The sequence below is a fragment of the Rana temporaria genome, chromosome 1 (assembly GCF_905171775.1).
Source record: "Rana temporaria chromosome 1, aRanTem1.1, whole genome shotgun sequence".
NCBI lineage: Eukaryota > Metazoa > Chordata > Amphibia > Anura > Ranidae > Rana > Rana temporaria.
The window spans coordinates 646,100,253-646,127,789 of record NC_053489.1 but is presented as its reverse complement, the minus strand read 5'-3'; positions in this window follow the sequence as shown (position 1 = coordinate 646,127,789).

The window sequence follows — 27,537 nt, the reverse complement described above, 5'->3', positions numbered from 1 at the left end:
TTTATATTTACATTATTTAATATTTAAATATGTTTTACAATTGTATTTGTTTAGTCCTTACTGTAACATATAAGAAATATATACAAAGCCACTACATTAATAATAATAATAATTTCTTTGACCTTTGCTTTAACTGTTGACACTTAACCCCTAATATTGCTCTCACACTAAGCCCCAACACTAAGGCCGCATACACACAAACGGTCAAAACCAATGAAAACGGACTGAAGGACCGTTTTCATCGGTCCAAACCGATCGTGTGTGGGCCCCATCGGTCAGTTAACCTTCGGTCAAAAAAATTAGAACTTGCTTTAAAATTTAACCGATGGACGCCTAACCGATAGGTCAAAACCGATCGTTAGTATGCAAAAGCATCGGTTAAAAACCCGCGCATGCTCAGAATCAAGTCGACGTATGCTTGGAAGCATTGAACTTCATTTTTTTCAGCACGTCGTTGTGTTTTACGTCACCGCGGTCTGACACGATCGGGTATTTAACCGATGGTGTGTAGGCACATCAGACAGCTTCATCGGTTAACCGATGACAACGGTCCTTAGGACCGTTCTCATCGGATGGACTGATCATGTGTAAGCGGCCTTAATGAGGCATTTCTTCTGTATACTCCCCCCGTCATGTTTCGGGGGCCAGCTGTGCTGAGTCTTTACAGCTCTGCATTGAGAGATGCCAATAGCTACTAACCCGAACCACAAGGGCACATTTGCAGTTCTGAGAAGTGATGGGCGAACACTTGAAAAAAACCTGTTCTGAGAAATGTTCTAGCTGGAGCTCCTTCTGAAAATGCCAACAGTTAGTCGGTCGTGGCAAACCACTGAGCGATTTCAATGCTCTCAGTCTGATTAACCTTGAACAAATGTAGAGATCAGAAAAGTCAAAGAAAAATCAGAAGTTTTTGTGTAAGTGATTGTTCTCCTGGGCACTTCTTTTGGTTTTGAGTGCATTTGATTTCCGTTTAGAGGCCCATCTCTAAAGGTGAGTACCGGTCAATGTGCTGCAGTGAATGATAATGCTAACACATGGGCAAGGAAGGACTTTTTTAGGGGAATTGCTTGAAGTTTTAACCCGGTGGATATTTTTTTTTTTGCTGCAAACTCTCCAAAACAACTTTTCTGTGTTTCCATGATAGAGAGTGCTATGATTACTATTAGGTAGATTCACAAAGAGTTAGGCCGGCTTATCAGTAGATAAGCCGACCTAACTCCGAATCTACACCGCCGTATGTTTAAGCGTATGCTCAAACAGAGATACGCTTAAACAAAGCTAAGATAGGACGGCTTGCGCCGTTCTATCTTAGCTTGCAATTTTTTGGATGGCCGCTAGGTGTCGCTTCCATTGCGGCCGGCGTAGATTATGTAAATGAGCTTGTACGCCGATTCCCGAACGTACGCCAGCCCGCCGCAGTCAAATTACGTCGTTTCCGTAAGGCCTTAGGCGACCTAAAGTTATTCCACCTATGAGGTGGAATAACATTGTTAAAGTATGGCCGCCGTTCCCGCCGCGAGGTTCGAATTTTTTACGTCGTTTGCGTAAGTCGTCCGCGAATCGGGAGTTACGTCGTTTACGTCCACGTCGAAATCAATAGGCCCGTACGGCGTACTTAGCCGCAATGCGCACTGGGAAATGTAGGCGCCCGGCGCATGCGCAGTAGCAAATAACGTCAAAAAACGTGAGGTCAGACCTCATTTCCATACAACACGCCCCCCTCCAACCAATTTGAATTAGGCGCCCTTACGCCCGCTCGTTTGAGGCTACGCCGCGGTAGATTAGCAGGTAAGTAGATTGAAAATCACTCTTAGCCTAGCTAATTTACGGCGGTGTAGCCTAAACAGGCTAGGCTACGGCGCCCTAAAGTTATTCCAATGTACCTTAATCTACCTATATGTGTAGATGGGGTTCTTTGTGCTCCAGAGAACAGCAGTTGAGAGAACTGTTAGGCCTCGTACACAGGACCGAGGAACTTGGCAGGCAAAACACATCGTTTTCCTCGTCTAGTTCTTGTTAGGCTTGTCGAGGAACTCGACGAGCCAATTTTCTCCATTCCCGTCAAGGAAAAAGAGAACATGCTCTCTTTTTTGCTCGACGAGTTCCTCGACAGTTTCCTCGATGAAAAATGTACACACGACCGGTTTCCTCGGCAAAAAATCTCTCCCACCAAGTTTCTTGATGGATTCTGCCGAGGAAAACGGTTGTGTGTACGAGGCCTTACACCAGAGCACTTATCTAGGTTCTAGTAGCAGAACTTTGGGTTATGCTGCGTACACACGATCGGAAATTCCGACAAGAAAACCGTGGATTTTTTGCCGACAGAATTTGGGCTCAAACTTGTGTTGCATACACACGGTCACACAAACGTTGTCGGAAATTTTGACCGTCCGAGAACGCGGTGACGTACAACTGTACGACGAGCCGAAAAAAATGAAGTTCAATGATTCTGAGCATGCGTAGGATCTATTGTGAGCATGCGTAGGATTTTTGCGCTTCGGAATTGCATACAGATTGCATACGGAATTTCCGACAATAACTTTTCTGTCGGAAAATTTGAGAACCAGCTCTCAAATTTTTGCTGTCGGAAACTCCAACAGAAAAAGTACGATGGGGCCTACACACAGTCAGAATTTCTGACCAAAAGCTCACATCAAACTTTTCATATCGGAAATTCCGATCGTGTGTACGCGGCATTAATAGCAAACCCAGAGGAATTCCTTTGATACTTTTGTGTCTCTGCCAGAAGAGCCCTTCTCGTGCAATGACTGCAAAACTTAGTTGACAACTGACCATCAACTGGTCCTTCACGTAAGATGCCCAGGACTAAAAACCAAGTTTGTTTTTTTTTGTTTGTTTTTTTCTGTCATGTAAACATACACATTTTCACATGTATCCAACTTTCTTCTAACATTCTATTGTAAAAACTCTGCTGTTTATAGGACCCAGTAGCTGAAGCTGAAATTACACACACAAGAGAATGAGTACAGTGCCTCCTCCCTCTCACTTACCCCTTTCACGCAGTCCCATCGGAGGTTCAAAGCTGAACTCTGGGAATGTGGTAAAAACAACTCTTGCAGTGGTCCTAAACTGCAATTGTTAAATGCTTGTTTAGTCTAAGGGTAGCTGAACAGGCATTATTACCTAATTGACTCCTTTCTCCGGTCACCTCCAGTGCTATCCTCCTCTCCATGAAGCTCATAAGTGTGGCTGGGCCCTCGGCGTCATCACCTGTATTGCATATGGTGAGGGCGAGTATGTGACCCATGCAAAGCATCCTAGAGCGCAAACTGTGGGGGACAGGTAGAACAGATCGAGGAATCTTTTTCAATGTGTACCTAGACTAAATGACTATTTAACCCTTGCGGTGTTAAGTAGGGGCCCATTGCCAGCTTGTTTTTTGTTACGTTCCTGGAGTTAATCTTTAAATGAGAAAAAGCATGTCTGATAGCAAACAGCCTTTGTAGTGCTGTCTTTTTAGCCAACCCATTGTCCTCTGGAAATCCTTTGTCACATATTAAAGGTTCTCAGGTAGAATGGGGAATGGAAACAGATAGATAGATTGATAGATAAATAGATAGATACATAAAGCCTCATAGTGCTATCTTTTTAGCCCACCCATAGTGCTCTGGAAATCCTTTTTTACATATTGAGAGAACAAAGAATGGAGAGATAGATAGATAGATAGATAGATAGATAGATAGATAGATAGATAGATAGATAGATAGATAGATAGATAGATAGATAGATAGATAGATACAGATGTACAGTACATCCGTTTAAACCTCATATACTTTTTTATTATTGTTAAGATAAAATTGACCCAAAACCATTAGAGCCCATTCACACAACCAATGGCAATGGCACTGCACCTTGCATGTGTTAGTGCAGCCCAGCACAGTAAGACAACACATCTCTGACACACGTCCATTGCAGTACGCTACTTAGGGAAAAAGGGTGCTTGCCAACTTTTAAAATAGATACAAACGGACCTTCGTATTTCCTTAGAGCTCCCGATCAATCAAATATGACTCACCTTTGCTGATATATACTGTTTACTTTTTTATACAGTATCTATCTCACAAAAGTGAGTACACCCCTCACATTTTTGTAAATTTTGTATTATATCCTATATCAGAGGTTGAAGTAGTGGGGGGTTCAGCCTGTCAGTGCTCAGACCATACGTCGCACACTGCATTCAACTGGTCTGCATGGCTGTCGTCCCAGAAGCAAGCCTCTTCTAAACGTGATGCACAATAAAGTCTGCAGTTTTCTGAAGAAAAGCAGACTAAGCACATCGATTACTGGAACCATGTCCTCTGGTCTGATGAGACCAAGATAACTTATTTGGTTCAGATGGTGTCATGCGTGTGTGGTGGCAACCAGGTGAGGAATACGAACACAAGTGAATCTTGCCTACAGTCAAGCATGGTGGTGGGAGTGTCATGGTCTGGAGCCAGCACTGGGGAGCTACAGTTCATTGAGGGAACCATGAATGCCAACATGTACTGTGACATACTGAAGCAGAGCATAATCCCCTCCCTTCGGAGACTGGGCCGCAGGGCAGTATTCCAACATGATAATGACCCCAAACACACCTCCAAGATGACCACTGCCTTGCTAAAGAAGCTGAGGGTAAAGGTGTTGGACTGGCCAAGCATGTCTCCAGACCTAAACCCTATTGAGCATCTGTGGGGCATCCTCAAATGGAAGGTGGAGGAGCACAAGGTCTCTAACATCCACCAGCTCCGTGATGTCGTCATGGAGGAGTTGAAGAGACTTGAGTGGCAACCTGTGAAGCTCTGGTGAACTTCATGCCCAAGAGGGTTAAGACAGTGCTGAAAAATAATGGTGGCCACACAAAATATTGACACTTCGGGCCCAATTTGTACTTTTTCACTTAGGGGTGTGCTCAATTTTGTTGCCAGTGGTTTAGACATTAAAGGCTGTGTGTTGAGTTATTTTTAGGGGACATCAAATTTACACTGTTATACAAGCTGTACACTCACTACTTTACATTGTAGAAAAGTGTCATTTCTTCAGTGTTGTCACATGAAAATATATAATAAAATATTTACAAAAATGAGAGGGGTGTACTCACTTTTGGAAGATATATACATATATATATACATATATATATATATATATATATATATATATATATATATATATATATATATAAAAATATACATTGCACTGACTCTGAATTGAAGGTTTGCATTTGCCTTCCATTTTGTAGGAAGAGAACTCATAATAGCTGTAGATAACTGCAACACTAATTGCTGTGAATGTATTTGATGTGAAGCATCCGTAATGGATCAGCACAGCGGTGGAAATGTTCATACAACCATTCATCAATACTCCCCCCCTAGAAGATGGATGGGCAGCCTTTCAGATAGAAATCAAGTGTGACATCTAGGTGGCTATCACAGCATCTGCTTAAAAAAGCTCCTGCCTGTTAAATCTTCCAGCTCAGATGATACAGACTGAGGCTCTTTCATACAGTAAAGTATGTGCTTATAATGAAAATGAATAATCAGAAGCATTCATTTTATCAAGAATTAACGGGCATTTAAAATAGAAATGTAGACTATCATAAAGGAGGTATTGTATAAAGCCATATTTTGAATCAAAAAGCTGAAAGTAATAACCTTATAAGCTTTATCATTCTAACCCTCCACGCCACGGACACAATGGAGCCAGGAGAAAGGGACACTTCTGATCCAGAGATAACATAGCTGGGTCCGCCTAGTGCCAGATATCATCAGAAATGTGCATCCTTTTTTTCCCATAAATAGAGCTTTCTTTTGGTGGTATTTGATCACCTCTGCGGTTTTTATTTTTTGCGCTATAAACAAAAATATAGCAACAATTTTGAAAAAAATGCAATATTTTTAACTTTTTGCTATAATAAATATCCCCAAAAATATATATAAAAAAAAAAAATTCCTCAGTTTAGGCCGATACGTATTCTTCTACATATTTTTGGTAATAAAAATGGCAATAAGCATTTATTGATTGATTTGCGCAAAAGTTATATAGCCGGATTCAGGTACAGTTACGACGGTGTATCAGTAGATACGCCGTCGTAACTACGAATCCGCGCCGTCGTAACATTAAGCGTATGCTCAAACTGAGATACGCTTAAATGTTGCTAAGATACGACCGGCGTAAGTCTCCTACGCCGTCGTATCTTAGCTGCCTATTTACGCTGGCCGCTAGGGGCGTGTACGCTGATTTACGCCTAGAATATGTAAATCAGCGAGATACGCCTATTCACAAACGTACGCACGCATGTCGCAGTAAAGATACGCCGTTTACGTAAGGCGTTTTCGGGCGTAAAGATAAACCAATGTTAAGTATGGACGTCGGAACCGCATCAAATATTTCACATTTTACGTCGTTTGTGTAAGTCGTCCGTGAATGGTGCTGGACGTAATTTACGTTCACGTCGATAGCATGGATTATTTGCGGCGTAATTTTGAGCATGCGCACTGGGATACTTTCACGGACGCCGCATGCGCCGTTCGTTAAAAACGTCAAATACGTGGGGTCACGAGTATTTAGCATAGAACACGCCCCCAACCAGCCTATTTTGAATTAGGCGGGCTTACGCCGGCCCAGTTACACTACGCCGCCGTAAGTAAGGCCCCGTACACACGACCGAACATGTCTGCTGATACTGGTCCGCGGACCAGTTTCAGCAGACATGTTCGGTTGTGTGTAGGCCCGAGCGGACAGGATTCCAGCATACATTTGCCCGCCGGGCCTTTTCCCAGTGGGCAAATATTTCTGGACTTGTTTTAAAACCGTCCGCTGAAATCCTGTCCGCTCGGACATGTTCGGTCGTCTGTACAGACCTACCGGACATGTCCGAGCGCCCGCCATCCCTCGCATGCGTCGAATGACTTCGACGCATGCGTGGAAGTAATTAAACTGGCAGGGCCGCCCACGTCGCCGCGTCATCGTCGCGGCGACGGCGCGGACACGCCCCGCGTATTGTTTACGCGCGGATTTCTGTATGATGGTGAGTACAGCCACCATACAGAAATCCCCGGGCAGACATGTACAGTGAAAACGGTCCGGCGGACCGGTTTCATCGTACATGTATGTTTGTCTGTACACGGCCTTAGAGCGCAACTTCTTTGTGAATACAGGACCTGCCGCTCTAACTTACGGCGGCGTAGTGTATCTGAGATATGCTACGCCCGCCTAAAGATAGGCACAGCTCTCTGAATCTAGCTAATAGCGTCTACAAAATAGGGGATAGTTTTATGGCATTTTTATTAATAATTTTTTTTTTTACTAGTAATGGCGGCGATCAGCGATTTTTATCGTGACTGCGACATTATGGCGGACACATCGGACAATTTTGAAACCATTTTGCGAACATTGTCATTTTTACAGCGACCAGTGCTATAAAAATGCACTGATGACTGTGAAAATGACACTGGCAGTGAAGGGGTTAACCTGTAGGGGGCGTTGTAGGGGTTAAGTGTGCCCTAAGGGAGTGATTCTTACTGCGTGGGGGTGTGACATCACTGATCGTAATTCCCTATGACAGGGAACAGACGATCAGTAACACTCTCACTAGGAAGAATGAGGAAATGTTTGTTTACACTTACCTCTCCCCATTCTTCAGCCATTCTTCAGCTCTGTGACCCGATCGTGGGACACCGGCGGCGATTGGGTCCGTGGGTCCCGCGGGCGCGGTCACGAAGCGCACGACCATGTCGTGAGCGTGCGGCCAGCAGCGTGCGCGTGACCCACTGCTGGGCTCTTAAAGGGGATGTACCTGTAGGTCCTTTTGCCTAGCCGTATAGCGTCGGTAAGCGGGCTTTAGCATTTAACTGACAATTGCGTACTAGCTCATTATCAATTACTTACTTTAGATCGAAGGCCCCGCAGCAGTCCTCGCACACATCCTCCGTCGTCACCATGATACCCGGAGTGACTTCCGGGTACCGCCGCTCCGGCGCTGTGACTGGCCGGAGCAGCGATGACGTCACTTCCGCGCATGCACGCGCAACGGCATGATCCCTGCGCATAGGCACATTTCCGTCACTTTACAACAGGCTCCCATTCAAGAGCCGACACGCTCAGTGCGCCTGCGCCGTTGTCTACGGCCTGCAGGCGCCGTAGACATCGGTGCCCAATTTTCTGCAAATATCTCCTTAACCATATAGGTTAAGGAGATATTGCAAGCACCTACAGGTAAGCCTTAATGTAGGCTTACCTGTAGGTGCAAGTGGTTCAAAAGGGTATACAACCGCTTTAAGAAAGCTCACAAGGTACATTAGACAACTACACTGTTTATGTCATGTCTAGTCAAGTAAATACTTCGAAGTAAACAGTTAACTGCAACCTCATTGCGTCCTTCAGCATAACACGCCAGCTACCACAGATCCAAGTTACACAAACATCTCATTTTTCTGTGCAGATATCAGAACTTTTACAGACATAATTGTGAACATTGTTAGAAGTTTTTTTCTTGTTTTACATAATGTATCTTCTGTAACTTTTTTCCCCATTAAATGGCATGCTGCAGTAAAAGAACTTCTTTTATCTTGTTGTACAATGCTAGATAAGTAACCTGCTGAGAACGTCTGCTGTTCGCTAATGTGGCCAAAGAGCCATTAACTGGCGGCACTGAGCATGGCTCATTGCAGCATCCAAAGTCTTTAAAAGCATTTGGAAGCTTTGTTAAGAGGTGAAAGGTCAGAGAATGCCAGGGCTGTGTACGGTAACTGAAGTCATTAGCCCACCCAATCACAAGTTAGTTCTCTACATTCTTTCTGCCTTGTGATTATCGAAAGCTTGGCTTTAAAAACTGAGCCATAATTCTGGATGTGGTGCTTAATATATGTGCACTGGAAAGATGTAAAGAACATCTACAGACACAACTTTTACTTTTTTTTTACTTTTGGAGAGAATGGGGTAAGGTTAGAACCTCTTTCAGGTTTGTATTGCTTCCTGCCCATCTCTTTAAGACCCGATGAAGGGGGGAGGGTTTCTTGTTCAATTGTTTTTAGTATGATGTTAAATATAAGTATAAAGGGAAGAAAAAAAGGTGGAGTAACAGAGGTGTACAGGAAACTTTAAGGCATTTTGCAACATAAAGTCATTTAAAGTTAAGTGTTATCAGAGAGGATTATATGTTACATTATGTGATATGAGAGTATATATATATATAGCTGTCATGGTCAGGAGTGAGGCTCAGAGACCAGTAACTATAACAGTAAAGAGACTCCCAGCGACCAGCAAAATAGGTACATGCTGGCGGATGATGCAGGCTTACCCAAGGTCTAAGGGTCTAAGTAATAACTGGTATGCACCAGGGCTCCTGATGGTGGAGATGAGTTTTGTTGCTTGTTAGTACCAGGTCGCAGTCCTCAGGATCACCCCACCAGCAGGAGGAGAGCAAGTCAGGGTTCATTAGCATATGTAGCAGGTAGGAATCAAGCAGAAGTGTAGTCAGTAAACAAAGCAAAAGGTCGGTAAACAAGTGGTTGCAGATTGGGATCAAGCAGAAGCGTAGTCCGTAAACAAGAAAAAGGTTGGTAACAAGTGGTTGCAGGTTGGTATCAAGGAAAAGCGTAGTCAGTAAACATGCCAAAGGTTGGTAAAAAGTGGTTGCAGGTTAAGATCAAGCAGCAGCGTAGTCAAGAAATAAGCCAAAGGTCGGTAATGAGTGGTAGCAAAGATATGGACAGCAGCAGGAGTGACAAGAGCAAGATATTGGCTGAAGAGAGCACAATAATCTGGCAAACAGGAACTGCAAAGGCATAGTTTTAATATGGGAGGAGCAAAGGGTTCAAGGTTCAAGACAAAAGGTGAGGTTAGCTTAAGAGATCAGACAGGGAAATGTCTCAGGTGTCTTAGCAAGAAGAGTTACAGCCAGACAAAAAAAGAGGTCTCAGGTTCAGATCCAGGTCCTGACAATAGTCACAAAGTTTAACTTACAAGAGGGATACATATTTTAGGTGTCAATGGGGCCTAATATTTTGTTGTTTCCATCATGACGTTGTCAAGACAGACATTAAGGTTTAAATGAGAAGTAGTGTAAAAAATCAGACAAAATGAAAAATAGATAGGCAGAAGAGTAGGGAAAGAGTAGGAGGGTGGTAAGGAGGAAGAAATTAAGGGGGGGGGGTATGGGGAGTGGAAGGATATGTTTCCTGCCCTCCATGGACCATTTAAGTGCATTGGCGATTCAAAGACAGGTTTGGTTAGGAAAAAGAGGCCCATGAGGTCCATATTTTCAAAGATTTGTTGTGGGTGTCTGAAGATTTCATTTGCCATGGTTCTATTCTTTTGGGAAAGTACTTCCAAAAAATTGAATGAGGAGGATTTCCATGAGCGGGCAATTGTTTGCTTCGTAGTATTGAAGATGAAAGTTATAAATTTTGCTGCTGAGTATAAAACGAAGATGGGTTTTCTGACCCCTGGAATGCATTAACTGTGTTTTTAACATTGAACTCTTGAGTTGTTCATTTGAAGTTCTTGGTTTGACTTCCTAATGGTGTCAACAGTAGACTATGCCTGCTCAATGTGCGTTAAAATGGCATTTGTAGGGTGACAATGCAGAAAAGGGATTGGCAGACAGGAATGTGCTGCCCAATGGGCATAGATTTGTTATATATAATACTGTTTCTCTTAACCATTTTCTATGGATGTTATGTTTTGTTTACATGCTGCCATCTAGTGACCTTTTATGGTAATGCAGAGTTTCTGTATTTTCTTTTGTCTGATCTATGACACACTTCCTTTCTGTGCATGCGCCACCCTTCTTCCTGACTTTGCACTTCCTGTCTAATGGAGGAAGCTGCAGGCCTCATGTAACATGGGCACATTTATTCTGCATTGTAAGCTACAGACAGTATCATCTTTTGACTGCACAATACTACAACCTGTTCATCTGATCTGCTGTAACCTGTCATCTGATGTATTCTGATGTTTGGATTAAAGCAACTTCTGTGAATGGAATCGGTATTGGTGAGTTCAAGCTATCTGATAAGGATTGTCCTCAGTGATTATATCTGCTTATACAGGCCAGGCACAGAGGTCTCACAAGGGGAAAATCACTTCACAACAATCGGAGTCAGAGTAAGAAAGATAAACTGGAAGTGTCTGGACAAGGACCTACATTACAGAACGTCCAGGTTATATTTTAATGCAGATTTAAAAATATTAAAAATAACTTTTGAAATGACATTAATATGTCAAGGCTTATATGAGATTTTAGTAATTCAGTTCACATACATTTTATAGTGGAACTATCTGCAAATGTAAGCCACTTAAGCTCCCGCACCTCACCTCATTTAGTAATAACTTTTTCATAAATTACAATGCCAAAGTATTACAAATGCCAAAGTAATTACAATGCCAAAAAAGCAAAATGTAAAAACAATCTAAAAAGTATTATTATTAAAAAAAATAACTAGTGTTTCTACAAATTAGAAGTGAGGATTAGAAGGTGATTTGTCCCCTTTATAATGACACTGAAATTGTGTTTCTGGTGTTTGCACATGATAAAGTAATTTACAAATTAATTAAAGGCAAATTTAAATGTTTTTTTTTTTGTTAATTTTAATGAAGTAAAAGAACACAACAAATGAATATGAAAATAAAAATACAAATTGATAGCAAAAATATCAGCTAAAAATAATAGCCAAGAGGAGGAATGAGTTTTATTTAAAAATAAAGGCTTTTTATTCACTTGTGAAGTTTTTATTTAAACTGTAAAAAATATTTATTAAATATATAGGGCCAGATTCACAGAAGAAATACGCCGGAGTATCTACTGATACTCCGGCATATTTTCAAATTTGCCGCGTCGTATCTTAATTTGTGATTCACAAACAAGATACGACGGCTTTTGGCTAAGATCCGACAGACTTACGGCTTCGTATGCCTTCGGATCTTAGGCTGCAATACTTTGGCCGCCGCTGGGTGGAGTTCGCGTCGTTTTCCAGCGTTGGGTATGCAAATGAGCTTTTACGGCGATCCACGAAGGTTTTCGCGTTCGTTACGTCGTCGCTAGTCATTTTTTCCCGTCGCAAAGTTACGGCTGCTTTAACATGGCTTAAATTTAGACGAGCCATGTTAAACTATGGCCGTCGTTCCGGCGTCGAATTTCAAATTTTTTTTTTTTGCATAAGACGTCCGGGAATACGAAAGTACGTTACGCACGTCGCCGTTCAAAAAAATGACGTCACTTCGCGCAAAGCACGGCGGGAATTTCAAAACGGAGCATGCGCAGTACGTCCGGCGCGGGAGCGCGCCTAATTTAAATGGTACACGCACCATTTGAATTAGGCGGGCTTGCGCCGGACGCCTTTATGTTACACCGCCGTAAGTTTACATGCAAGTGCTTGGTGAATCAGGCACTTGCGCTGAAAACTTGCGGCGGTGCAACGTATAGACGATACGTTACGCCGCCGCAGTTATATGTGGATCTAGCCCATATTAGCTTACCTGTCCATAAATGTGGTCTCTGTATTAGTTTACATTTTTTCTAACGTCCGGCTTCTGTCGAGGGATCATGCCGGAAAACAAGCATCTGATCGGCTCTGGCAGCCAATAGCTGCGAGCGCCAATGAAGTGTGTACTGTAGGGGGCAGGGGGGTGCAGTCCCCCTATCAGAACACAATACCTCAGCAGGGAAGATTGCTGCACTAACATTGCTTAGTTAGTACGGCAACCTCTCAGTTTTAATTTGTTGAGCCCGATGAGTTGAACGAGAAAAAAATAAATAAATCCCTGTGTGTATCTAGCATTATATTGTACAAAAAAACTTGCAGTCAGCCTTGACACCTCCTCCTGAACGAAACAACTAAAGTGTAAGAAATATTTTTTTCTTTTCTTTTAGGCAAGCCATGTGAATGGGAACACAAACATATACAGTACTAGACTGCAAAAGTGGAAGTACACTTTAAGGTCAAGGGGCCTGTAGTGTACAATTTTGTTGAGGTTACGAGTCACCAAGTTAGTGTTATTTTAATAAAATCCACATATTCAACCACTTCCTTACCATAGTCAAAAGACATCCTCGGTAGGAAGTGGAATACCGGGGTTATGGCTGCAGCAATATGCCATAACCCTGCTATTGTTTTTTTCACCCGGAAATTCTCTAACTGCTAAAAGTAATCCAAGTGCTGGATTTGCAGCTGGATCTCTTTTAGAAGCATTGGGAGGGGTCGCCCCCTCTCCCACCACTTTTACCTTGGTTTTGTTTTGTTTTTTAATTAATTAATGTGTATGGTAAAAAAAAATGTAATTGCGTTTGAAAAAACGCTGTGCAAATACAATGTGACATAAAAAATTGCAACAACAACTATTTTATTCTGATAAATATATATATATATATATATATATATATATATATATATATATATATATATTTATATATATATATATATATATATACACATATATATATATATACATACATACAGGTGGTTCTCAAAAAATTGGCATATTGTGATAAAGTTCATTATTTTCTGTAATGTACTGATAAACATTAGACTTTCATATATTTTAGATTCATTACACACAACTGAAGTAGTTCAAGCCTTTTTATTGTTTTAATATTGATGATTTTGGCACACAGCTCATGAAAACCCCAAATTCCTATCTCAAAAAATTAGCATATTTCATCCGACCAATAAAAGAGAAGTGTTTTTAATAAAAAAAAAAGTCAACCTTCAAATAATTATGTTCAGTTATGCACTCAATACTTGGTCGGGAATCCTTTTGCAGAAATGACTGCTTCAATGCGGCGTGGCATGGAGGCAATCAGCCTGTGGCACTGCTGAGGTGTTATGGAGGCCCAGGATGCTTCGGTAGCGGCCTTAAGCTCATCCAGAGTGTTGGGTCTTGCGTCTCTCAACTTTCTCTTCCCAATATCCCACCGATTCTCTATGGGGTTCAGGTCAGGAGAGTTGGCAGGCCAATTGAGCACAGTAATACCATGGTCAGTAAACCATTTACCAGTGGTTTTGGCACTGTGAACAGGTGCCAGGTCGTGCTGAAAAATGAAATCTTCATCTCCATAAAGCTTTTCAGCAGATGGAAGCATGAAGTGCTCCAAAATCTCCTGATAGCTAGCTGCATTCACCCTGCCCTTGATAAAACAGAGTGGACCAACACCAGCAGCTGACATGGCACCCCAGACCATCACTGACTGTGGGTACTTGACACTGGACTTCAGGCATTTTGGCATTTCCCTCTCCCCAGTCTTCCTCCAGACTCTGGCACCTTGATTACCGAATGACATGCAAAATTAGCTTTCATCCGAAAAAAGTACTTTGGACCACTGAGCAACAGTCCAGTGTTGCTTCTCTGTAGCCCAGGTCAGGCGCTTCTGCCGCGGTTTCTGGTTCAAAAGTGGCTTGACCTGGGGAATGCGGCACCTGTAGCCCATTTCCTGCACACGCCTGTACACGGTGGCTCTGGATGTTTCTACTCCAGACTCAGTCCACTGCTTCTGCAGGTCCCCCAAGGTCTGGAATCGGTCCTTCTCCACAATCTTCCTCAGGGTCCGGTCACCTCTTCTCGTTGTGCAGCGTTTTCTGCCACACTTTTTCCTTCCCACAGACTTCCCACTGAGGTGCCTTGATACAGCACTCTGGGAACAGCCTATTCGTTCAGAAATTTCTTTCTGTGTCTTACCCTCTTGCTTGAGGGTGTCAATGATGGCCTTCTGGACAGCAGTCAGGTCAGCAGTCTTACCCATGATTGCGGTTTGGAGTAATGAACCAGGCTGAGAGTTTTTAAAAGCCTCAGGAATCTTTTGCAGGTGTTTAGAGTTAATTAGTTGATTCAGATGATTAGGTTAAGAGCTCGTTTAGAGAACCTTTTCATGATATGCTAATTTTTTGAGATAGGAATTTTGGGTTTTCATGAGCTGTATGCCAAAATCATCAATATTAAAACAATAAAAAGGCTTGAACTACTTCAGTTGTGTGTAATGCATCTAAAATATATGAAAGTCTAATGTTTATCAGTACATTACAGAAAATAATGAACTTTATCACAATATGCTAATTTTTTGAGAACCACCTGTATATATATATATAAAATGTTTGGGGGTAATTTAGCGAAAAAACACCGATTTTTACATTTGAATGAGAGAAGTGTCAGAATTGGCTTGGTAAGCAAGTGGTTAACCACTTCCGGACCGTCGCATGACTATATACATCCCATGCCCTTTGCCGATTACCGGAGCCGTCAGTATCGGCAGAGGCGATCGGGTCCTCTCTGTGGCTGGGTATGAAGACGAGTGCAGGTTAGATGGCCCCCACCCATATCCATACCATAGCAGTGCAGAAGCAATATTTTTTTTATTGCATTTTAGTGTAAATATGAGATGTGAGGTCTTTTTGACCCCCAGATCTCATATTTAAGAGGACCTGTCATGCTTTTTTCTATTATACGGGATGTTTACTGTCCATTCCATGTAATAGGAATAAAAGTGACACTTTTTTTTTCCTTAAAAGAGAAAGTGTAAAGATAAATACATTTATGTAAAATAATTAAGAAAAAAAAAATATGCGCCCGCATATGAAAACGGTGTTTAAACAACACATGTGAGGTATCACTGCAATCGTTAGAGTGAGAGCAATAATTCTAGCCCTAGAACTCCTCATCAAAACATGCAACCTATAGAATTTTTTAAACGTTGTCTATGGAAATTTTTAAGGGTTAAAGTATTTGCCATTCCACGAGCGGGGCGCAATTTTGAAGCATGACAGGTTGGGTATCAATTTAACATTATCTTTCACAATATTAAAAAAATAAAAATGGGCTAACTTTACTGTTATCTTATTTTTTAATTCAAAAAAGTTTATTTTTTACCAAAAAAGTGTGCTTGTAAGACCACTGCGCAAATATGGTGTGACAAAGTATTGCAATGCTCCTTTCATGTTTTTATATTATTTTTCATATTATATTTTATGTATGTTTTTAGTATTTTTAGAATTGCACTTTTAGCATTTATAGCATTCACTTTGTCATTTTAATGTATATCATATTATCCATACTTCAGTGTACAATTTTTAGATTAGTTGCTATGATGCGTAGCCTTCTCTGTTGATTCTTTGCTTGTCCGTGACTGTGGTATGCTTGCAACCAATCCTAGCCTTTCCGCTCATAGATAATACGTCCGTCTCCTATGGACGTTTTGGATCTGACGAAACAGCGGACGCTGTGAAACGCGTTATCCGATTGGCTTGTCTGAACCTCCACGTCACTTCCGGTGCGACGCCGGCACACCGCGCTCAACGGTGGAATGCACGCCGCACCTTATCGGCTCTTCCGGCTTCCAAGTCCCATCTTCTAAACATCGGCAGCATGCTGCTGCTCAGGACATGGATCCGTATGGATAACGATATATAGTGACTCCGGGCTCGCATCTCTTTCATCGCCCTTGTTATTACTTCCTTTGTGAGTAGCCATTTTACTGCTTCCTACATATTATTTATTAAAATTGTGGCTTACTGCACTTCGATTGGCGCATCTTGTCTTTTATTTTATAATGTATTGCAATGACCGCCATTTTATTCTCTAGGGTGTTAGAAAGAAAATGTATAATGTTTGAGGGTTCCAAGTAATTTTCGAGCAAAAAAAAAATTTTTTTAACTTGTAAAAAACACATCTAAAAAAGAGGTTCGGTCCTTAAGTGGTTGAAGTGGTTGTACACCCTGTACAACCAATTTTCCCTACAGGTAAGCCTATGATAAGGGTGACCTGTAGGTACTGGAAATATCTCGGTTTAGGAGATATTCGCCATATACATCGGCGCATGCACACTGAAGAAAGGGCTTGAAACCCGGGTCATTTCTTTATTGCTTGTGCCGTGACCGTCAGTTCCCATGTGAATGCGCGGGAGTGACATCACAGGACTCCGACCAATAGCAGAGCCTTAGTCCATGGCCCAGGAAGGAAGAGGTGTTGAAGATGGACTTGATTAGAGAGAGGGGACAGCGCTGACATTGCTGGATCTTCTGCAGGTAAGTGGCACATTATGCGATGAATACTAGCCCATTATGCTTTTACTTTGCAGGGAACAAAAGGGAAGTAAAACCCATCAGGGTTTACTTCCTCTTTAAACAAGACTGGAAAAACTTTTGAAATTACATTAACAAGGTAAAGAGTAAAAAAGATTTTATTGGGTTTAGATCTTCTTAAAGCGGGAGTTCACCCGGTTTTTTTTTTTTAACATTAGATTGAGGCTCATTTTGTGAAGGGGAATTGGGTAGTTTTTTTAAAATCGAAGCAGTACTTACCATTTTAGAGAGCGATCTTCTCCACCGCTTCCGGGTATGGTCTTCGGGACTGGGCGTTCCTATTTGATTGACAGGCTTCCGACAGGCTTCCGACGGTCGCATACATCGCGTCACGAGTAGCCGAAAGAAGCCGAACGTCGGTGCGGCTATATACGGCGCCTGCGCACCGACGTTCGGATACTTTTGGAAAATCGTGACGCGATGTATGCGACCGTCGGAAGCCTGTCAATCAAATAGGAACGCCCAGTCCCGCAGCCCATACCCGGAAGCGGCGGAGAAGATCGCTCTCTAAAACGGTAAGTACTGCTTCGATTGTAAACAAACTACCCAATTCCCCTTGACAAAATGATCAATCTAATGTAAAAAATAAACTTTTCGGGTGAACCTCCACTTTAAGTTTGTTCTCCTGAGCTCTCCTTTCCCTGGTTTTGAAATTCATCGACCTGTATGATCCAGGAGAGACATCATTAAAAATCCCTGGACTGGACTGGTAGCCTGCAATAAATTAAGTCATTAATGGTTCTGTGTCATTTATGGACCATTGTTTGAAGTCATTTTGAATCCTGTTCCGAACATTAAGTAACCATACAGCCATTCCAGCCCAGGCCTGTCCTCTATTTGTTGTCGGTGGGCAGTAGCTGTGGGCTTGTTCTGTGGACATTACCCTTCAAGGTCGTCCTTTTTTTTACAGCAATCACACAACGCCAGCACCATTTGCCGTCTTGCACGCTCGTTTGCTAAGCAGTTAGCTTCTTAAATAGCGAGGTGTGAATCTGAGCGGATTGTCTTTATGAGCTGTCACCTCACCTTCATTTCAGACACTGCGCCACAACGGACATAGTTAAAATCCCCATTAAATTTTCCATTACCTCTGTGCATGCCTATATACATGCATTAATTGGCCGCCATAGAGAAGGGTTTCCAGGGACACTCTGTTGCTCATCCTCTTATTGTGAAGCACACTTTAGTCCCTGTGGTCTAGTATATGATATATTTTCAAATAGAAAGCTAAATGCGTTTTGATATCTTTAAAACTAAAAGTGGTTGTAACCCTATATATATATATATTCAGTGAAGTGTGTAGTCTCAGGTGATACACAGAGATGAAAGAAATCCTCTAATAAGTCCGCTCAGGAGCAGGGCCCTTCTAACCCTCTTGTATTCAATTGTATTGTTGCACTTCCTTAATATTGTAAAGTGCTGCTCAAACTGTTGGTTCTATATAAATCCTGTATATAAATTACAATAAAAAGTTGTTGCTGTTTATCTGCACCCCTTTTTTTTCTGCATCTGTTTAAAGGAGTTGTAAATAAAAACAAAATTATGCTGAAATGACTGTTTACAGGGTATAGAGACATAGGGGCAGATCCACAAAGCGAATATGCCGCCGTATCTACCGATACGCCGGCGTACTTTCAAATTTCCCGAGTCGTATCTTTGTTTTGAATCCTCAAAACAAGATACGACGGCATCTGGGTTAGATCCGACAGGCGTACGTCTTCGTACGCCTTCGGATCTAAGATGCAATTCTTCGGCGTCCGCTGGGTGGCGTTCCCGTTGTAATCTGCGTTGAGTATGCGAATTAGCTATTTCCGACGATCCACGAACGTACGAGCGGCCGTCGCATTCTTTTACGTCGTCTCTAGTCTGCTTTTTCTGGCGTATAGTTAAAGCTGCTGTTTCGTGGCGTATAGTTAGACCTGTTATGTTAAGTATGGCCGTCGTTCCTGCGTTTAATTTGAATTTTTTTTTTTCGTTTGCGTAAGTCGTCCGTGAATCGCGGGATGGACGTAATTTACGTCCAAGTCAAAACAATGACGTCCTTGCGACGTCATTTCGCACAATGCACAGCGGGAAATTTAGGGACGGCGCATGCGCAGTTCGTTGGGCGCGGGGACGCGCTTCATTTAAATGAAACACGCCCCCTACCCGCCCAATTTGAAATCTGTGCCCTTACACCGCGAGAGATACACTACGCCGCCGTAACTTACGGCGCAAATTCTTTCTGGATTCGAACCAAAGAGAAATAAGTTACGGCGGCATAGCGTATCTCAAATATGCTGCGCCGGGGCAGATCTTTGTGGATCTGCCCCATAATAGTTAACTGATTCCTTTTAAAAACGATTAAAAATAGATAAAAATCAATCATATAATGTACCTGCAGTTTCTTGTTTCGTTTTTGCATGTTGTTTCCTGCCTGTCTGCTGTACAGAGCCACAGAGCCAATACAGGGCAGTGATGGTTTGGAAAACAAAACTGATTGGTGCTGTGGGGTTTTAGACACACAGTAATCACATCTCCTTGAAGTTAGTGACCACAGAGAGAAAGCTCCCAGCACTGTGGTTATCAGGAAACAGACAACCAGGAAGTGTGGAGATCAGAGAAGAATTACAGCAACCTGAGAGAGGACGTGAAAACAGCACTGCATTAAGGTAAAGGAAGCTATTAAGATAGAAAAAAAAATCTTTACAAACCCTTTAAAGAAGAACTGCAACTGCTGTAAACAGCTCAGATTTGATTGTATATTTGGTTCTGTTCTAAACTTGACTGAGTTGTGCATTTCCCGCTGTTGCCAGTATGTGTCACTTGTACCACAGGACAGTTTGAGAATTACAACCAGGTGGAGCTGTAATGAATACTCTTTTTCGAGAAACAGACCAGTAGGAGGTTCCTGCCGCTGTGCATTCTGGGAAGGGGTATTTATTGGGCAGTTCCATGTGCTCTTGGTCATTTCATTACCTCCGGGTCTTCCTGGCCCGATGATGTGTTGCTGCAAGATCTGCATGTAGGCCCAGAAGCCTCTCTGGGACCTACTGATCCTGAGGTGGTCCTTAGGCTGTTTTGCCTGTGTGGAAGAAGCCAAGCCAAGCTGAGGAGATTCAGGGGAGGACCCTTGCTGGAGAGAGCCAGGACGAAGGCTGGTCTCTCAGAAGGGCCTGGTGACTCATTTGGAGGACACATCTATATCTAAACTACTCTTACAGTGTTGCCGGATGGCTTAAAGGTTCTGACACTGTAACGCTGAATCCTATTCTACAAATCTAAATCAAGGTACCTAGCTCCTGGCTGCTAAGTCTGAGAGAGACGTATCCATACATTCTACTGGCTGCTAGGTCTGTGTGAGAGACCTATCCAGGTATCCAAGATCCTCTAAAAGAAAGCTGTTTTACCTTTGGATTCAAGGAGTCTATAAGTGATCTGCAATTGGTATCTGAAACCTTCCCTAACCCTCTCTCCTACTACTTTTTTAAAGTTCTCATTAAAGCATTGAAAAATACTTAAAGTGACCGGCGCCCAAATTATGTTCTAACTTCCCATTATAGCCATGGACTCAGCCCTGGGGGAAGCTTGCTCCCTGTCTCTGGAGGTACCTCTTTGCTCCCAGTATTCCCTGGGGGCGCTACATTTCATTTTTTCTTTATTTATTTTGGCCCCCCTTTCTTTCTTTCTCTCTTTTTCTTTCTTTCTTTCTTTCTTTCTCTCTTTCTTTCTTTCTTTCTCTTCTTTCTTTCTTTCTCTTTCTTTCTCTCTTTCTTTCTTCTATCTATCTCATCTCTCTTTCTTCCTTTCTTTCTTTCTTTCTTTCTTTCTTTCTTTCTTTCTCTTTCTTTCTTTCTATCTTTCTCTCTCCCTTTCTTTCTTTCTTTCTTTCTTTCTTTCTTTCTTTCTTTCTTTCTTTCTTTCTTTCTTCTTTTCTTTTCTTCTTTCTCTCTCTCCCCCTTTCTTTCTTTCTTTCTTTCTTTCTTTCTTTTCTTTTCTTTCTCTTTTCTTACCTTTCCTTTCTTTCTCTCCCCCTTTCTTTCTTTCTTTCTTTCTTTCTTTCTTTCTTTCTCTCTCCCTTTCTTTCTTTCTTTCTTTCTTTCTTTCTTTCTTTCTTTCTTTCTTTTTCTTTCTCCCTTTCTTTCTTTTTTTTTTTCTTTCTTTTTTTCTTTTTTTCTTTCTTTCTTTCTTTCTTTCTTTCTTCCTTTCTTTCTTTCTCTTTCTTTCTCCCTCCTCTCTCTCCCTCTTTTTCTCTCCCTTTCTCTCTTTCTTCCCCCTCTCTCTTACTCTCTCTCTCTTTATCCCCCCTCTCTCTATCTCGCCTCTCCTCCTCTTTCACGCTCTCTCCCCCTCTCTCTCTTTCTTCCTCTCTTTCTCTCCTCCTCTCCCTTTCTCTCCCCATTCGCTCACCCCCTCTCTTTATTTCTTCCTTTATTTCTCTTTGCCTCTCTTTCCCCCCTCTCGTTTTCTTTCTTTATGTCTTTCTCTCTCTTCCTCTCTCTCCCCCTCTCTCTCCTTTTCTTCCTTTCTTTCTCTCTCCCCTCTCTCTCTCCCCCTCTCTCTCTTTCTTCCTTTCTTTCTCTCTCTCTCTCTCTCTCTCTTTCTCTCTCTTTCTCTCCTCCTCTCCCCCTTCTCTCTCTCTCCCATCTATCTCTTTCTCTCTCTCTCTCTCCCCCTCTCTCTCTCTCTTTCTCTCTCTCTCTCTCCCCCTCTCTCTCTCTCTTTCACTCGCTTTATCTCCCTCTTTCTCCCTTCTCGTTCCCTCTCTCTCTCTTTCACTCGCTTTCCCTAACTCTCTCTCCCCCTCTCTCCCTTCTTGCCCCCTCTCCTCACTCTCTCCCCCTGTTTCCCCTATCCCCCCTCTCTTTTCCCTATCCCCCCCCTCTCTCTCTTTCACTCACTTTCTCTCTCTGTCTCTCTCTCTCCCTTCACCACCTCTTTCTTTCTCTCTCTTTCTCTCTCTTTTTCTTTCCCTCTCATTCTTTTTTCTCTTTATCACTCTATGAATCCTTTAAGTGCATACCTCACACATGAGAAAAATGCATTACATGGGTCTAAATCAAACAAACCATAGTGTGTATGTGTGGGAGGGGGGGGAGTCGGGTATTTACATATACATGCACTTACAGTAGTCGAGGTAAAAATCAATGTCCTGATTAAAAATCCGTCCTTAGCGCACAGTGACCTTGTCTAAGAACTATCTAGGACATAACATGTATTGCAATTTATCATCAGATGCACGGATATATTTGTGCCCCCCCCCCCCCCCCCCCCCCCCCCCTATCCACCACCAGAGTGTCACACATAAATATCTCTCTTCAGTCTGTTAGTCATGTTCTCTGTCTGCAGTGCAATCTATTTGTCATTTTGACTATATAACCATTTACTAAGTCAGATCAGTATTTTTGGAGTTAAAGGAAAAAAAATAAACAAATGAAGGGACAGTGTAAAAATTAAATAAATAAATGTAAAATAAATAAGATTTTTTTTTTAAAGTGCCCTTGTACGTAAGTCATGCACACATGTGTAAATGGTATTTGCACCACACATGTGAGGTATTGCCGCGAACATTAGAGCAATAATTCCAGCCCTAGACTTCCTCTGTAACTTTAAACAGGTAACTTGTAAAGGCGTTTAAAGTGTCCATGGAGATTTTTAACCACTTAAAGCGGGAGTTCACCCATTTAAAAAAAAAAAAAAAATCTCCCCTTAGCTTCCTGCTCGTTCGGTCTAGGGGAATCGGCTATTTATATTAAAATAGGTGCAGTACTTACCCGTTTTCGAGCTGCATCTTCTTCCGTCGCTTCCGGGTATGGGTCTTCGGGAGCCGGCGTTCCTTCTTGAGTGACAGCCTTCCGAGAGGCTTCCGACGGTCGCATCCATCGCGTCACTCGTAGCCGAAAGAAGCCGAACGTCGGTGCGGCTCTATACTGCGCCTGCGCACCGACGTTCGGCTTCTTTCGGAAAATCGTGACGCGATGGATGCGACCGTCGGAAGCCTCTCGGAAACCTGTCAATCAAGAAGGACCGCCCATTCCCGAAGCCCATACCCGGAAGCGACGGAGAGGATGCGTCTCGTAAACGGGTAAGTACTGCACATATTTTTAAATAAATTGCCGATTCCCCTAGTAATAACGAGCAGGAAGCGAAGGGGGAAAAGTGCCCTCTAAGGGTGAACCCCCGCTTTAAGACCCGGACCAAAATGCAGGTAAAGGACCCGGCCAGTTTTTGCGATTCGGCACTGCGTCGCTTTAACTGACAATTGCGCGGCCGTGCTTTCTTTTGGTGGTATTTGATCATCTCTGCGGTTTTTATTTTTTGCGCTATAAACAAAAATAGAGCGACAATTTTGAAAAAAATTCAATATTTTTTCCTTTTTGCTATAATAAATATCCCCCAAAAATATATATAAAAAAACTTTTTTTCCTCAGGCCGATATGTATTCTTCTACCTATTTTTGGTAAAAAAAATATCGCAATAAGCGTTCATCGATTGGTTTGCGCAAAATTTAAAGTGTTTACAAAATAGGGGATAGTTTTATTGCATTTTTATTAAAAACTTTTTTTTACTACTAATGGCGGCGATCAGCGATTTTTTTCGTGACCGCGACATTATGGCGGACACATCGGACGAAGTCCATACTTAACATTGGCTACGCCTCATATAGCAAGGGTAACTTTATGCCGGAAAAAGCCTTACCTAAACGACGTAAAAAAATGCGCCGGGCGGACGTACGTTTCTGAATCGGCGTATATACCTAATTTGCATATTCGAAGCGGAAGTCTAGGGAAGCGCCCCTAGCGGTCAGCGTAAATATTGCACCCTAAGATACAACGGCGTAGGAGACTTACGCTACTCATATATAGGCAACGTTGAGGCGTATCTGATTCTATGAATGCGACGGCCCGCATTCGGAGTTACGACGGCGTATCTGGAGATACGCCGACGTAACTCCTTTCTTAATCCGGGACAGTATCTTTAAAGATCAAGAGGTGGTGAGAACAGCAATTTTCTAAATGTGCTTCTTTAAGCTGAGACCAGCAATTGAGCGGGCAAGGTGCTCCCGTTTTCTAGTCACCTTCTTATCTTTCAGGGCATAACATAGACCCCTTTGCCATTTCCTGGGGCTGAATTCTGAAGCTGAAGAGGCCTTCACAGTGGAGGCAAAAAGGCTGCTTACAGGGGACTTTCTGTCTAGGCAAACTCTGAAAGGCAAAGACTGGGTTCCGGCCTCAGATCCTCTCCTGGGAGACTAAGGGCCAGATTCACAAAAGGGATACGACGGCGTTTCTCCTGATACGCCGTCGTATCCCTGTTTCTATCTATGCGACTGATTCATAGAATCAGTTACTCATAGACAGCCATAAGATCCGACAGGTGTAATTGTTTTACACTGTCGGATCTTAAGATGCAATACCGCGGCCGCCGCTGGGGGGAGTTTGCGTCGTAAACCAGCGTCGGGTATGCAAATTAGGAGTTGCGGCGATTCCCGACGTTTTTTCACGTTCGCTACATCGCCGCTAGTCTAGTTTCCCGTCGCAAAGTTAGTCGTTTTTTTTGGTGCCTTAACTTTACACAGCAATCGTATTGCTGTATAAAGTATGGCCGTCGTTCCCGCGTCGAAATTTAAAAAATAACGTTGTTTGCGTAAGCGGTCCGGGAATACGGAATTACGCTACACGCGTCGCCGTCCGAAAAAAATGACGTCACTTCGCGCAAAGCACGGCGGGAGTTCGGAAACGGAGTATGAACGGTAGGTCCGGCGCGGGAGCGCGCCTAATTTAAATGGCACACGCCCATTTGAATTGGCCCGCCTTGCGCCGGAGGCCGCCGGCGTAGGTTTTCATCGCAAGTGCTTGGTGAATCTGGCACTTGCGATGAAAAATTGCGGCGGTGTAACGTATCTACGATACGTTACGCCGCCGCTCTTCTATGTGAATCTGGCCCTAAGACCCTTCTAGAAGGGTTCTTCAGATAATTATCTACTTCCCCAGCTTACATCACTGGCCTTAAAATTCAAATGATTTGCTGGGGTGAAATAAAATTCAATAACTCAATATCTCCTTATGTTCTATCGGCTGGAGAACACTACTCAACAGGAAGAAGCAAACAATGCACTAGGCTTGAGGGAAGACCCAACAAATGCAGAAAGCAGCAACAAACAGAGATTGCGCTGGCTCCCTAAATTTAAACTAGTGGCACTCAACTTTGTCAGAACCACCATACACCCATAAACGCATATTCAGCATTTAATGAGATCTTTAAAGCTAGCTCTATTTGCTGGCTAGTTAACTGCCTCACCATCTTATACCTGTTACAGACTGAGTAGCTACCTGCAGGGCCGTTTGAAGGAATTTGGGGGCCCCAAGCAAAATTGACATGGAGGCCCCCAAACCCCAGCCACCCCCCCGCACGCACGCACGCACACAAAGCCTACAGGAACCACAGCATATCGATACAGTTTAAGTTCACCCACACATTATATAAATAACAAATGTTTACAGTGCAAATACTGCTGTTGCATATAATGTGCATACAATTTGAAAACTTTCAACAATTGAACATTTGCAAAAAACACCACTGTACCATAAAAACAATATACATAAAAAAGTGCACAATAACTAAATCCAACATGCTTATTACTCCCCCCTCCCCCCCCGCAGCAGGTGTCCCCATCAGAGTCCCCCCCCCACATCAGGTGATGTCCCCATCAGAGTCCCCCCACATCAGGTGGTGTCCCCATCAGAGTCCCCTCCACAGCAGGTGTCCCCATCAGAGTCCCCCCCACAGCAGGTGTCCCCATCAGATTCCCCCCCACAGCAGGTGTCCCCATCAGATTCCCCCCACAGCAGATGCCCCCATCAGATTCCCCCCACAGCCGGTGCCCCCATCAGAGTCCCCCCCACAGCAGGTGTCCCCATCAGAGTCCTCCCCACAGCAGGTGTCCCCATCAGAGTCCTCCCCACAGCAGGTGTCCCCATCAGAGTCCTCCCCACAGCAGGTGTCCCCATCAGAGTCCTCCCCACAGCAGGTGGCCCCAGCAGAGTTGGGGATGAGTGGCTGTGCTGGTGGGGGTGTAATGCGTGTCAGTGGTGGGGGGATGAGTGTCAGTGGTGGGGGATGAGTATTAGTGGTGGGGGGTAAGAATGAGTGTCAGTGGTGGGGGGTAGGAATGAGTGTCAGTGGTGGGGGGGTAGGAATGAGTGTCAGTGGTGGGGGGGGTAGGAATGAGTGTCAGTGGTGGGGGGATAGGAATGAGTGGCTGTGCTGGTGGGGGGTGGGATGAGTGTCAGTGCTGGGGGGGTAGGGATGAGTGGCTGTGGTGGGGGGGACTGACTGGATGGAATTAGCGGTGGTGGTGGTGGGGACTGACTGGGCACATTGGCAGCACTGGGTGCCGGAATCAGAGACACTTACTTTCTGTCAGTGTCCTCTTGGTTTCCCCTGCATGGCTCCATGTCTCTCTCGGCTTCCTCTGCTCCATGTGTCTCTGCAGCTCCTCCCCCCCGACCTTCTCTCACTTGGTGTCAGCAGTGTCTGCCCCGCCTCCCTATATTCTCTCTGTTCCTGGATAGGCGAGGGCGGGGCAATACACAGTCTCAGGCTGCCTCTGCCTTCTCTCTCCCCTCAGCAAACGAAAGCCCCCATCCCCACGGCGGAACGAACAGGCTCCTGCTTGGGGGCCCCAAGCAGTTGTTTGTTTTGCCGGTCTTGTTCCGACGGGCCTGGCTTCCTGTCATGTATCAGGTGTGACCAGAACTGTGTGGCTAGCAACAGAGGAACACCAAACACATATAAGTGAAAATATAATGATTTATTTAGGTAAGTGAATAATATATATACAACCAACTCCAATATGACACAGTGCAACAAACCAACCGACAGACAGAGACCCACAAATAACATCAGACAGATATGTACAATAAATGGGAAATGCCAGAATCATAAACAATAGCCAGGCCAGGGTCATACACAGCAGGACGGCAGATGGACAAAGGGATATTCCAGAAGCATAAACGTTAGCCAGGCCAAGGTCATACACAGGGAGATCAGCAGATGGGGTAAGGAACACAGGACAGGGAGAGGATGGATGGTCAGGACAGGGAGACAGGATCAGGAACTCAGGTAGCAGATTTCAGGAAAAGGTTTAGATAATCAGGCAGCAGGTACAGATCAGGGCACGAGGACGATACCAGGGCAAGGTATGTTTGCACTTGCCGGGTATTTATAGGAATACCTGTAATTTGGGGTGACCAGACACCCCTAGTTTCAGGGGACAGTCCCCTGATTGAGGACCCTGCCCCCTGGACCAAGTCTGTCCCTGGTTTTGTCCCCAGATTGGATTTAATAAGGGGCAGGGGCAATTTCAAAGAAAGTTAGTGCAGAATTAAAATAAAAAAATTAGAATTACACCCCCCCGCTCCGCCGTGCCTACTAGCATAGGGGGTTGTATTTTTCCCATTATCTGTGCCCCTTTCTGATGATCATG